Genomic DNA, 12,650 nt, shown 5'->3' with positions numbered 1-12,650 from the left:
AAAGATTGTCCACATCGAGCATAAATCATTCGATTTTTGAAAGTTGCATCCACTACACCTACCCTGTTGACAGACCCTTTCCTGAACCATGAGAGGAATATGGTTGCGCAAAACCCATCTTCCTCTTCCAAAGTATTGATGTTAGCGACTACTCGAAATAAGGAAGATGTCTTGGTGGCTACACAAAATATGAGATTATGGTAACCCAAATCCTTCGAATGGAAAGGATACTGATCAACCTTCCAGTTCGACTCCACCTAGCTCTGGTCCTCTATAAATTGAGAAACCAACTACTGAACTGACAATTAAAACTCCACCCAAGGGAATTATTCGAAAATAATCTTTTAACCCTCATGCGAGAGTTGCACAAAATTATAATATAGTTGAAGATTTAGCTTAGGATCCTTTGGCTATGTCAACTCTTGAAGTTTTACATAACTGTCCTGCACAAAGGAAATCATTGTTAGCAACAATACGAGGAGTAGATCCTTCAGATTCTGGTCTTGTTGTGTTTAATCATGAAAACTATACACGTAAACTTCCACCTCAACTCGCGTTCATGAGTCAAGTTGTTGTTAGAAGTAAAAATGTCTTCCACACGATAGTGGATGAAGGTGCCTATACTTGTATCATGTTGCTTTCATGTTGGAAAGCTTTAGGTTCTCCAATTCTTAACCCATCACCAACAACCCTTAAATACTTTGACGGAAGAGGGTTCAAACCTTATGGGATCTTAAACTCATTACAAGTGGATTTAGAGGGTAATATAGTCTCAGTAGAGGTAGAAGTCATTGATGGACCATTAGATTATAACCTCTTACTGGGCTGTACTTGGGTTTATGTTATGGTAGCTGTAGTATCATCCTATTTTTGGATGATTGCTTTCCCTCATCAAGGAGGAATTTTGGCTATTTATCAACTTTCCTTTTTCGCTGCTGATTCCAAGACTACTAGTAATTTACCACTTGTAGGAAAGATCCCACTTCTTATGATAATGTTGGAGTAATATTGTTAAAAGACTCATCCTTAATGGGAACTTTTGTGCTCACCCTTCCTGACATTTCCACTACGGTTGCTCCAATCAATGTGATTTCATCTAGTACTATTCCATATGATCTTTGGATAGTGCCTGACAGTTCCAATATCGAATCTTTTGGGAACCAAATGCTGCTTAGTACTTTTGAGTTAGCTTACGAGGCTATTCACCTGGATTGTCCGATAATTTTTGAAAACAATAACTTAGTAAACTTGGTTGATTTCCCCCTCAAGATTTAAATTTAGTTTTCCACTCTCACCCTTTAAACGTTACCTTTCCCATAGATGGAAGCATCATGGAGATCATGACGTTAGATGAGAAACCTTAGGACGATAGTCATCATCCTTCCTTTTTCCTACCTCAACTAGAAACTATTGAGAACAATTTTAATGAATTTTTCTCACGCAAGATTACTGAGAAAACTTAGAATCCCATCTCCATTCATGAGGTAATTTTTGAGAAAAATCTCATGAATATTGAGGAAACCATTTTTCCCTCGATATTGCAGTCAAACTTGGAATTGTTGAAAATGTCCATATAGGTGCCTCTTGTTCTCGAGATGAGATTAACATTTCTAAGGCCCTTTTGAAAAAATTACGTGATGTGTTTGCTTGGACCTATGAAGAGATACCAAACATTGATCCAAATATCATGGTGCATGAAATTAAAACATATCCAGATGCCAAACTTGTTAGACAACGTCTACGTCAGGTGCACCCTAAGAAAGATGCTAGATTAAAGTTGAAGTTGAAAAATTTTTGCACGTTGGTTTCATTTATCATGTTCCCTTAACCGTTTGGGTCTCAAATATAGTTCTTGTAATCAAGAAACAAGGTATGATCCGAGTATGTGTCGATTAGTGGGATATTAACCAAGCTTGACCAAAAGACAACTACACAACCCCTTTTATCAACCAAATTGTTGATGATTGTGCCAGAAGTGATATTTTCTCATTCATGGACAGATTCGTTGGCTACAATAAGATAAACATACTCCTTTCATACCAACATAAGACTGTGTTCATCTGTCCATGGGGTATGTTTTCTTATCGCAAACTTCCTTTCAGCCTTAAGAATGCAAGAACAATTTTCCAACAGGTAATGGAATATGCTTTTCATGATATTAAGCATATCGTGCAACCATACCTTGATGATTTTCCTACCCATTCTAAACGTCCTCAAGACCATCCGATGCATATCAAATGAATCTTCTTACGATGTCAACATTATAAATCACGTTTGAATCCACGTAAGTGTGTCTTATGTGTTCAATCTGATCAGCTTCTAGGATTCGTTGTGTCTAAGGAAGGGATTTGTATCAATCCACTAAAAGTCCAGACAATTCTTGATTTTCATACTCCTTCCACTCTCGTCAGTTACAACGTCTGCAAGGGAAGCTAACTTTATACGATGTTTCATTGCTAATTATGCAGAAATTACCAAAGGTTTCACTCCTTTATTAAAAAAATGGGTTCCCTTTCATTGGGATAATACCACTCAAAATGATTTTGATGCCATGAAAGGTGTATTAGCCAGAGCATCATTATTGTATCTCCTTGATTATCATTGAGATTATTTCCTGTATCTTGCTGCAACTGTTACCACTATCGCTATCGTATTGATAAAAGAAAATGACTTAGGTGATGAACACTCTATTTACTACTTGACCTGTAAATTGAATGACACTGAATCCAAGTATTTTCATGTTTAAAAGTCAACTTTGGAAGTTGTGCAAGTTGTTCAAATATTTTGTCACTATATTCTTCTTTGCAAGACTATTTTGGTTTCCGATTGCAACACTATGACCTACATCCTATCACGTCAATTCCTAGGGGGGAAATACTCAAAGTGGATCGTTATACTCGAAGAGTTTGATTTGGAGTTTATTAAATTTAGGTTTAAGAAATATTTAGTATTTATTGAACTAATATGCGACCTTACCTCTTCTAAGTCAGAGTCGACAACTGACGACTTTATCCTTGATGAAATGTTTTTTCTGATGGACTCCTCTGATCCATGGTACAAAGATATCATCATTTATCTTTAGACCCAAACTTTCCGGCCTAAAACCACTCGTTCCGATCAATGTCGAATTTGATACAAGGCTTGCCATATATTATAATTGGTGATACTCTTTATCATCGTGGTGTTGATACGATCTTCCAATGGTGCCTCACTCATGAGGAGGCTGAGAAAGCTTTAAATCATTGTCATCCTCGAGCATGCAACAAAAATATGTCTGGATATGATACCACCCAAAAAATATTACGTACCAGTTACTTTTGGCTGACTATGTTCAGAGATTGTATTCTAGCGGCCCAAAAGTGTCACACATGCCAAATCCATAATTGGAAAGCCAATGCTCCAGCTACTTCATTGCATCCAGTTGTCGCTGTTGGACCCTTTTCCAAATGGGGTATCAATTTCACGACATGTAACCCTCGCTCGACTGAGGGGCATGGTTACATAGTCATTGCAATAGATTATTTTACTAAATGGGATGAAGCAATGCCTACATATGACATTGGCGGTAAAATTGTTGCATTATTCCTTTTTAACCACGTTATCATGAGATTCAGTGTACCATAAGCTATAGTCACGAACCATGGAAAACATTTTCACAATTACATGATGTACGAACTGAATGTACGACATGATAGCTAAAATCCTTACTACGAACAAACCAACGACCAAGTAGAAGCCATCAATAAGGTCTTGACAATAATGCTTCAACGCATGGTAGGGCTTCATAAAATGATTTAGTATTCCATCCTTTTTTAAGCTTTGTGGGCATACCACACATTTGCTTTCACTATGACCATATTCACACCATTCCATTTTGTGTATGGTTTGGAAGCAGTCCTTCCAATTGAATGTGAAATTCTGTCGTTAAAGCTAGCTGTCAAACTTCTTCCTACTACCTTCGCTGAAGAAGAATGCTTTTTTCACTTAGATCGTATAGATGAGTCTCAACGAGATGCTATGATGGTCAACGAGGCTCACAAAAAACGTATCAAAGCACAATTTGACCAAAATGTTATACCTCGTGCCTTTTCGAAAGGTGATATGGTCCTCATATATGACAAAAAATACAATAAATTAGGAGTTGGGAAACTCAAACCAATATGGTTAGGTCCATATATAGTTAAACATGCACTTGCAAAATGGGCCTATGAGCTTGTAGACTTTGACGAAATTCCCTTGGCGCAACCCCGAAATGGGTTGTACCTGAAAAAATACTATGCTTAGTTTTTTTGCATAGTCATTGTGTACATACTGGATAGGTTTGCTGATGTGTTTGTAGTATGATTTTATTAAGATATTTATACCACATTTTCTCATCTTGGATTACATTTGATTTTCATATGTCTGTGTTTCCTGAACCATATGTTGGTTATGATAATGACGCTAGCTGTAGTATCCGAAACCTTTCCTCCACAACATGGGCAATCTATGCTCCGACTGACGAGTTAGTGAGTTTTCAAGGAATATGGATTGGTCGCATGACAAATAATATTGTTGAGTATAGTGCTATGATCGAACTATTGTCTGATGCTATTTCATGTGTTATTCATCATTTGGTTATCAGACTTGATTCACAACTTGTGGTGCTACATTTAAATAACATTTATTAAGTAAGAAGTCCAACTATGCTACGCATGTTCTTGAGAGTTCACCTCTTAGAGAGAAATTTTGATTACATTGAATATCAACATGTCCCAAGAAGTTTAAATACATTAAAAAATGCATTAGAAAATTATGTTTTAGACGAGCATTTACGACATATGTAAACATACAATAATCATCATCACCTTATGCAACATAGTAGAATAAGTAGAAAACATCCATATATTAGAAACTGTAATATTGTTTTTAGTTTTACAAAAATTGTGTCTGAGACACATATGGATCATGGCCTACAATATCCGAATACATGCAAAAGACAAATTGTTTCTAAAAATCTCTAGGTGATTAATCATGGTAATACACGACCGCACGGGAAACCTTGTGTAGCGATCAACTAATCCAAGCCGAAACCCCTGTGGAGTATCTATGTAAATGGATTGGGATGGCATCAACCCCTATATCTAGAATGCTGCGAGTCAAACCCTCTACATGGTTCTCAAACTCGACTAGTGTCTCTGCTAAATCTGGATCTCCTAGCTCTTTCATTTCTACCTCACTGGCTCTAATCTGTCCAAACTATGGTTGGGCTTGTCGATGGAATGGGGACAAGCCTGCTAGTCTCACTGGTTCGATGTCTGCATGAAAAACTGATAGTTAGTCCCCGACATATTAAAAAATAAAAATAATAATTTAAAACTCAAAAACCAAAATATATCCAAAATTACGATACTTTTTATCTGCGTCACCACACTGCTTTCCCTTAGGTAAAATAAGCTCTGTCCATGGAAATCCACTCCAGCATAAGGGTATTCCTTTATCATGATCCACTGGTCTCGCATCCATAAATAAAGTAGGAGTGAACCTCATCATAGGCCCTCCTCCATGTCGAGCCATTAGATCTACCCACTGTCTCATCTGAGGATCTCTAGGTCCAAGTAGCTCACGATATATCCTCTGAGGTGAGGTCGCAGTGACGGTACCCTCTGCAGAGTGAATGATACTATGATATATCCATACCCAAATTTGTTCAACTATTTGTTCTTTGCCCTATTAAGCTATTCCCTCAAATTGACTGAGACCCCTTTACACTAGTTGAATACCGTAGGTGCTAGGCAATCCAATGCATACTACATCTGAGACTTGTAAGCCATGTGAGGAGTGACGTTACCGACCAATCGTGTAATGGTGAATACGATTGGCTTGAGGGAAAGTTGGAGAATATATTTTATCTCGTTCCTCCCATCCTTGCTACACTGAGAGGTAGGTTGACAATGGATAGCTATATAATCCCTCAGTGTCTCTCCGCCTCTCCTATATCCAGATAAAGAAATGGGAGCCCCTCTATATGAAAGCCCTGTCAGAAAATAGATGTCTTCAACATTTATTGTGACTGTATGATTTCTGATTTTGAAATATTACCCCTTAATGTCCAAGGATCTTACCAAATACTGCAACAACACCATTTGGGCCCTCATGCCCAAAATTTGAAAAAAATTCAATAGCCCGCATTTTCTTTATGCTTTCAATATGGCTGGATCATTTGTTGCCATCATATATTGCATTTCATGTTCCCTTTCTCTCTAGCTGAGCACCATTTTCACTCCGGTAAATACATGCAAAAAGTAGGGAAGAAACACATGAGATCAACAATGTGAAAGTTTTTGGGAAAAACCAACTTAAAATTCAAATTTTGAAACCCTTCCTGCGCCCATCACACTGACTATTGATGAACAATGTGACCCATCATAATTAGCATTGCGGGTAAGTGCATTGGGCTGCACTTTTCAGTGTAAATTAAAAATAGCCATCGTACCTCCTGATATAGGAAGAGTGAGTTGGGTCAAGGGTGAGTTCTAGGTTTTAAAACTTCAAAATTTCCCCCAAAAGATGCATAAAATTGAAAACGGAAATCGTGAAAATGATGAGAAAGGAAAAATCTCTTACCTTGAACTGACGACAATGAAAATTGTCCATCGCATTCGACACAATCATCTATTGAAGAATCGAGGTAACAACAATTCATAACTCTCTCAAAATGGTAAAATGACAATGATAAGAAATAAATTACTTTTAGCTTTTATGTCTAAAATGAGTCATTATTTCAAAATTTTTAAAGTATTTCTACCAAATTTTTCCATATATCATATATTTTTACATTAGAGAAATTTTGAGGTCTAAGATGAACCTCCTAAGGTAATTATAAAATAATAGTGGAAATAATAAAACAATATTAGATTACATCATCAAATTTTAGAGGGAAAAAAGAAAAAACTACTTTTTTCAACTCATATTTTCGACTTACCTCCCTACAGTTTTACTCAAGTTTCTTGCGGGAGCACTATTGGATGCAAAATTTAATTCCTCATCCAAGGAGGGGCCATATTGCATACTTTTGATGGACCCTGCTACATGAAAAATGAGAAATACATGAAAAAACATGATTGCAATCACATTTTTAATGTATTTCTCATTTTTGTGTAGTGTAGTCCATTGAAAGTATGCAACATGAGAACTCCTTAGATAAATAATTAAATTTTGCATCCAATGAGTGCTTCTGGTTGAAATTTGAGTAAAACTATAGGGAAGTAAGTTAAAAATACACGTTGAAAAAATAGTTTTTATTTTTATTTTTTAATCTTTTTACTTTTTGACTCCAAAAATGGTGAATCATCCCCAATGGTTGACATCATCATATTGAATCCTATTGGTTCTTATAAAGCTGTTTTTGGTTGTACATTTTTGTTTTGAGGCCCATTTTAGACCTCAAAATTTTTGTAATGATTTTTTTATGGTTCTCTGAGCAAGTTAAATGACACTGGAAGGACATGATGCAGGTTATATATTAAAATTTTAATGCAAGTCATTTTGATGAATGAGTATACTTTTATCATTTTTCACTCATTAAAATTCACGAAAAAGGAACCCCCTGGAGTCCTCTTTCAGCTCTTTTTAGACTCCCGAAACACGAAAATATTGTCGAGCACTTCCCTTTTCAAACTCGTTAAAGTAAATGAAAAGATGTACCAATATAAGTTTAACCCTTTTTCGGACTGGATAGACTATTTACGAAAAATGAATACTTTAGTCGAACATGGCTGAAAGGTTCTCCTGGGTATTGTTTATGCCTTTTCGAGTTCAAGAGACTAAAATTACAAAAATGAACCTCTTGGAATTTTCTTTTTTCGCCTCTTTTTCAAAATATCTAAACATGAAAAAGAAGTCGAGTTATACCTTCGTTGGACTCATAAAACCATAAACTAGCATAGGACTCGTCAAACATGACGAGACCAAACCACTCTTTCTTAGAGTTATTTAAGAATAAGCAGAAGGATTATCTGAAGGATGAAATTATAGCCCAAGCATATGTTATCATCCTCAAGCTTGTAAAAAAATAAAGAGGTACTGACTAGAAATGCTTGGGAAATTGGGGAAGCAGGGCATACAACTTATTTATGGAAGTGAGTCGCTCTTAAATATGACACTCGCTCACCTCCATGACTATTTTGGGTTTGGGAATCTGCTTTCCTCTCTGTTGATCGTGCCTTAATGTAAGCCTTCATGATGGGTCTTTGAGTCAATACTGTCAAATCCATAAAAGTGTCATTGATATGTTCAAAAAAAGTCTACCCTTGGTTGAAATATGCTACAATACTTTTAGCTATCTTTCATGTATTCCGCCCTTGAACCAACTCTGCATCATCATTCTGTCTCAAATCTTGATACCCATTTCATGTCATTGATGGGGGATACATTAAGGCCCTCCTGCAATGGGCCACTTCATGTCGACATTAGCACATTATCCAGGAATTTGACTTAGAAACTCCCTTCAATTCCTTAGAGTTTGCTTACCTCAATGGCAAGTTTCTTCACTTTCGGCGAAAGGTTTTCATCATTGGCCTTCGACCAAAAGATGCTATGTGGTGTTCAACTTCAGCTCATTCATTCACACCTCATAGATTGTGCTTAGAACCATGAGGGCCATTATCATTATCGGTGGTTCCTCTCGCATCTATTAACAATTTTCATCACTTGTCGGTAGTAAGATGGTGTCTACCATGTTCGACTTTAGCACATTTATTCACATGGTTAAACTCGTACTATTGGGTGACGAGGTAGAAGACCCCGAATCTAATTCCACCCATCCGGGCTACGATTTCAGGATTCATACAAGATTACAAAGTATGATGGCTATGGTCATACAGAAAGTCATCCAAGCACAGGTCCACAATTTGTCATCTGTGAATGTGATAATCGGTATGATCATTATACATGTAAACTGGCTTGTGTGCTGAGTATGGGTGTTCCTACCTCAACAATGATATCATGATGATAATGTATTGTAACAGACAATTGATGATCTCAACTGGGTTATTCTTGATCCAGACTTTTCACATGGTAAAACACTTTAGTCCTCAACCACTACTTCTGACTTTGTACTTTAGGGGGAATATGTTACTAGTCGTTTTGCCACATCCAATCAAATGGCCTTGAACCTGGATCAATAATCATCCATTCACACTTTTCAATCATCCCTACAGAGCCAAAATCATCTCCTTTCCAGAAGTTCCAAGAATCCTAGATTACATTGGCTAAAAACCCTATTTTTAAGGATTAACGCACTTCCCTTTAGGGAAACTTGCGATGGCGCAATTTTCACACATACAAATTATGTTAGCAACGCAAGTTTCTTTCCCAAAAAGTGCGATGACAGAGGGAAATGAGTCAAAAATAAAATTTAATTATGAAATTTCTCTTTCTAGAAGCTTCAGAAGTGGTTTTAACCATTTACTATTGGATAAGATCTTGAACTCCTAATATTGAGGCCTTATCCCTTATCCCTTAGGACTTACCTCTCCCTATTGTGGATCTAAACCTTAGAATGCTAAATCCCAAACCACGCCATTTACCCTATAAATTAATTGCCTCTCACAGAGTCCGGGTTGGCTTTTGGAGATGTTGAAAATAACAACAAGAAATTCTAAAAATAGCTTTGCTATAAATAGCATTTTAGGATATAGTCAAACTCTGTTGGAAATAACAAAAAATAGAAATGCTAAAAATTGCATTTCGGGATATATTTCAATTTTAATTTGTCCTTGAATTAAAATTTGAATTTAGTCTCACTAGCTGTTTGAAAAATAATTAATTAATTCATATTGAGTTAATTAGTTGGAGAAAATCAAACATGAAGTCTTTGTGAAGACATGCGACAGTTATCCCTTTGATTGAGGAAGTTATCCCTTAATTAAGGAGATAAAGATGAGTTGTAATTAGTTATCTCAGTTAACTGAGTTAAGTCCAGTTAAATTAGTTCTAAATAGTTGGAGGAACTAATTGTGAGTTCAGTCAGTTAATGCATGCATGCATGCAACTAGTGTTCTCCAGATAACTGAATATTCTCTCATAAATAACCAATGCATGTCAGTTCAGAGAAAGACCCAGTTGAGATTAAAGACAGGGACATTGTACTATCAGTTGGAGGATTTTTCCTATAAAGGAAACTCATCCATGCAGAAGGAATTATCTCCTTCAGGATTGCGCAGTTATTTCAGAGGTTAGTGTTGTGTATGAGGTGAGATTCACACAGGTTGCAGCTGGAGGACCCAGGAGAAACTGCGCAAGGAAATAGGAGTCTTGGAGGACTAAAGGAAGGCATATGTGTTGTCTATTCTGTCTCTGAGCAGCAATGAGGGATTGTACTGAGAGTTGGATAGCTTGTGAGCTAAAGCTTTGTGTAATCCTGAGATATTTCCACTTGAATGATAATACAGATAGCGGGGTTTTTAGCTGAGGCTTTCCTCAGAGTATTCTTCTGTGTTTCATGTGTATGATTTCTTCTTCTCTGTTATATGTGATCCGATTGATCTTGCTCAAATTAATTAAGCTTCCACAAAGCTTGATAGTAGAAGTAGATCAAATATTTTGATTTAATTACATTGCATTATCAGGTGATCTACAGTGAGAATTTCTACATGGTATTAGAGGTAGCTGATCCATAGAGAAATTTCTACATGGTATCAGAGCAAAAGTGATCAAAGCGGAGAATAGTATACAAAGAAGGGAGAAGGGAGAAGTTTGAAGTTCTTGATTGTAGGTACATAATTGTTTTCTTCTCACATCTCAAAGTTCATCAATGGCGTTCAATGGCTTGAGACTTGAGTATGCCTTGGATGGCAGCTCGAATTACATAGCTTGGAAGGATCACATGGAAGCGGTATTAGAGGACAACAATTTGAAGGACTTCATTGATCAAGAAGTCCCAAGCCAACAACAAATAATGCCCAAGAATTGGTGAAATGGAAGAAATGTGTGGCGAGAGCGAGGAGGATTCTTCTGGAGGGAGTTCGAGACCATATTGTCTCGAGTCTCCATGGGAAGGAGACTCTGTTTTCAATGTGGAAGACATTGAAGGATCTATATAAGAATAGCAACGACCAGAGGAAGCTGGCGCTGAAGTACAAGCTTCGGAAAATCAAGTGTGAAAAGGGTGACATGATCTCTAGATATTTGAGCAAGCTCACCACCTGCAGAGATGAGCTTGGAAGTGTAGGAATCATGACAGCCGATGATGACATGGTGAGTCTTGCTCTCCTCGGTCTTCCTAAGAGCTGGCATAGCTACCAGCACTCAGTGAATGGAAGAGAGAAACTGCCAGATTGGGAACGACTGTGGTCAGATATGATGCAGGAGGAGATCAGGAGGAGCACCAGAGATGGTTCTTCATCCAAGGAGGATGAAGAAAATCTAGCCTTAGCCAGTAAGGGAAGGAAAGGGAAGAAGAAGGATTCTCATTCCAAATCGAGTTCTTACCATGGTGGGAAGAATATTGACAAATCTAAAGTGAGCTGCTTTAATTGTCATGAGGTGGGCAATTATGCAACTAATTGTCCATTGAAGAAATCCAAGAAGGGATCCTTGGAAGGATCTGAAGGTGAGGCATTGGCCTCTCAGTTCGAATTGGATTTTACCTTCATCACATGCATGGTTTCATCGATGATGGGTTGTGGTTGGTTTCTTGATAGTGGAGCCTCATTCCACATGACCAGCGATAAGAGTTTATTCAGGACATTGGAGGAGAAGGACCTCTAGATGCGTATAGAGATGGGCGATGATGGAAAGTACCGTGTTTCAGGTGAAGGTACAGTTTCTTTTCAGAGGGAGCATGGAGCTTCTATCACCCTGACTGATGTGAAGTATGTGCTTGGACCGAAGAAAACTTGGTATCGATCGTGATGGTGGAGGACAAAGGATACGATGTTGTTTTCAATAAGGGAAAGGTTTTCCTTAGACACATCACCGCTAGACAGGTGAAGCATATCGGTTCATGAGTCAAGAAAATGTATTCTCTTGAGGTTCAAAATGCATGCAAAGCCTTGAGGAGCAAGGCAAATGTTGGAGACTTGGTGGTTGAGAGGGACAATACATTACCTCTCAACATGCAGTGCTAGAAGAAGTCTCAAACAATTGTGGAGGAGCCACAATTGGTGAAGCAGCTTCAGGAGGTTGTGGAGCAGCCACAATTGGAGAAGCCGAGAGGAGATCGAGTGGAGGCATCCACTCATGCAGAGACCTCCAATAGGGGGAAATTTCGAGCCAAGTGGGCGGAGGGATCACATGTAGCCATACCTCCAGGTGTGAGGTGGGGCGATGTGAAGTGATAGTCCCATGAAGGCCGAAATAGGGGCAGGATCCTTGAGGTACCCAGCCTCTTTGATTAGACCTTTCTATGGGAGCCTCGACGAGGAGTAGCAGGATTGGCTGAGTGGGTAGAGACGAATGTGGATGGAGCGGCAGAGATAGCTTCAACATCAGAGGGTGTTTCTAGCCCAACAGGGAGGTCAGTTGGGAGATTATTTACTTACTTCTTAGTAACTGAGTTGCAGTGCAGCAATGGGAAGCACGATGCAACATGATGAGAGGAGGTGCAGTGCGGATGTAGTGCTGGGAGATAGGACCAGCAGCAACACGGATGCAGCATGAGGAATCAG

This window comes from Pinus tabuliformis, chromosome 6, assembly GCF_031772625.1.
Source record: "Pinus tabuliformis cultivar Carrire ecotype Pingquan chromosome 6, CPIR1, whole genome shotgun sequence".
Classification (NCBI taxonomy): domain Eukaryota; kingdom Viridiplantae; phylum Streptophyta; class Pinopsida; order Pinales; family Pinaceae; genus Pinus; species Pinus tabuliformis.
Note: the sequence above shows the minus strand (reverse complement) of the source record.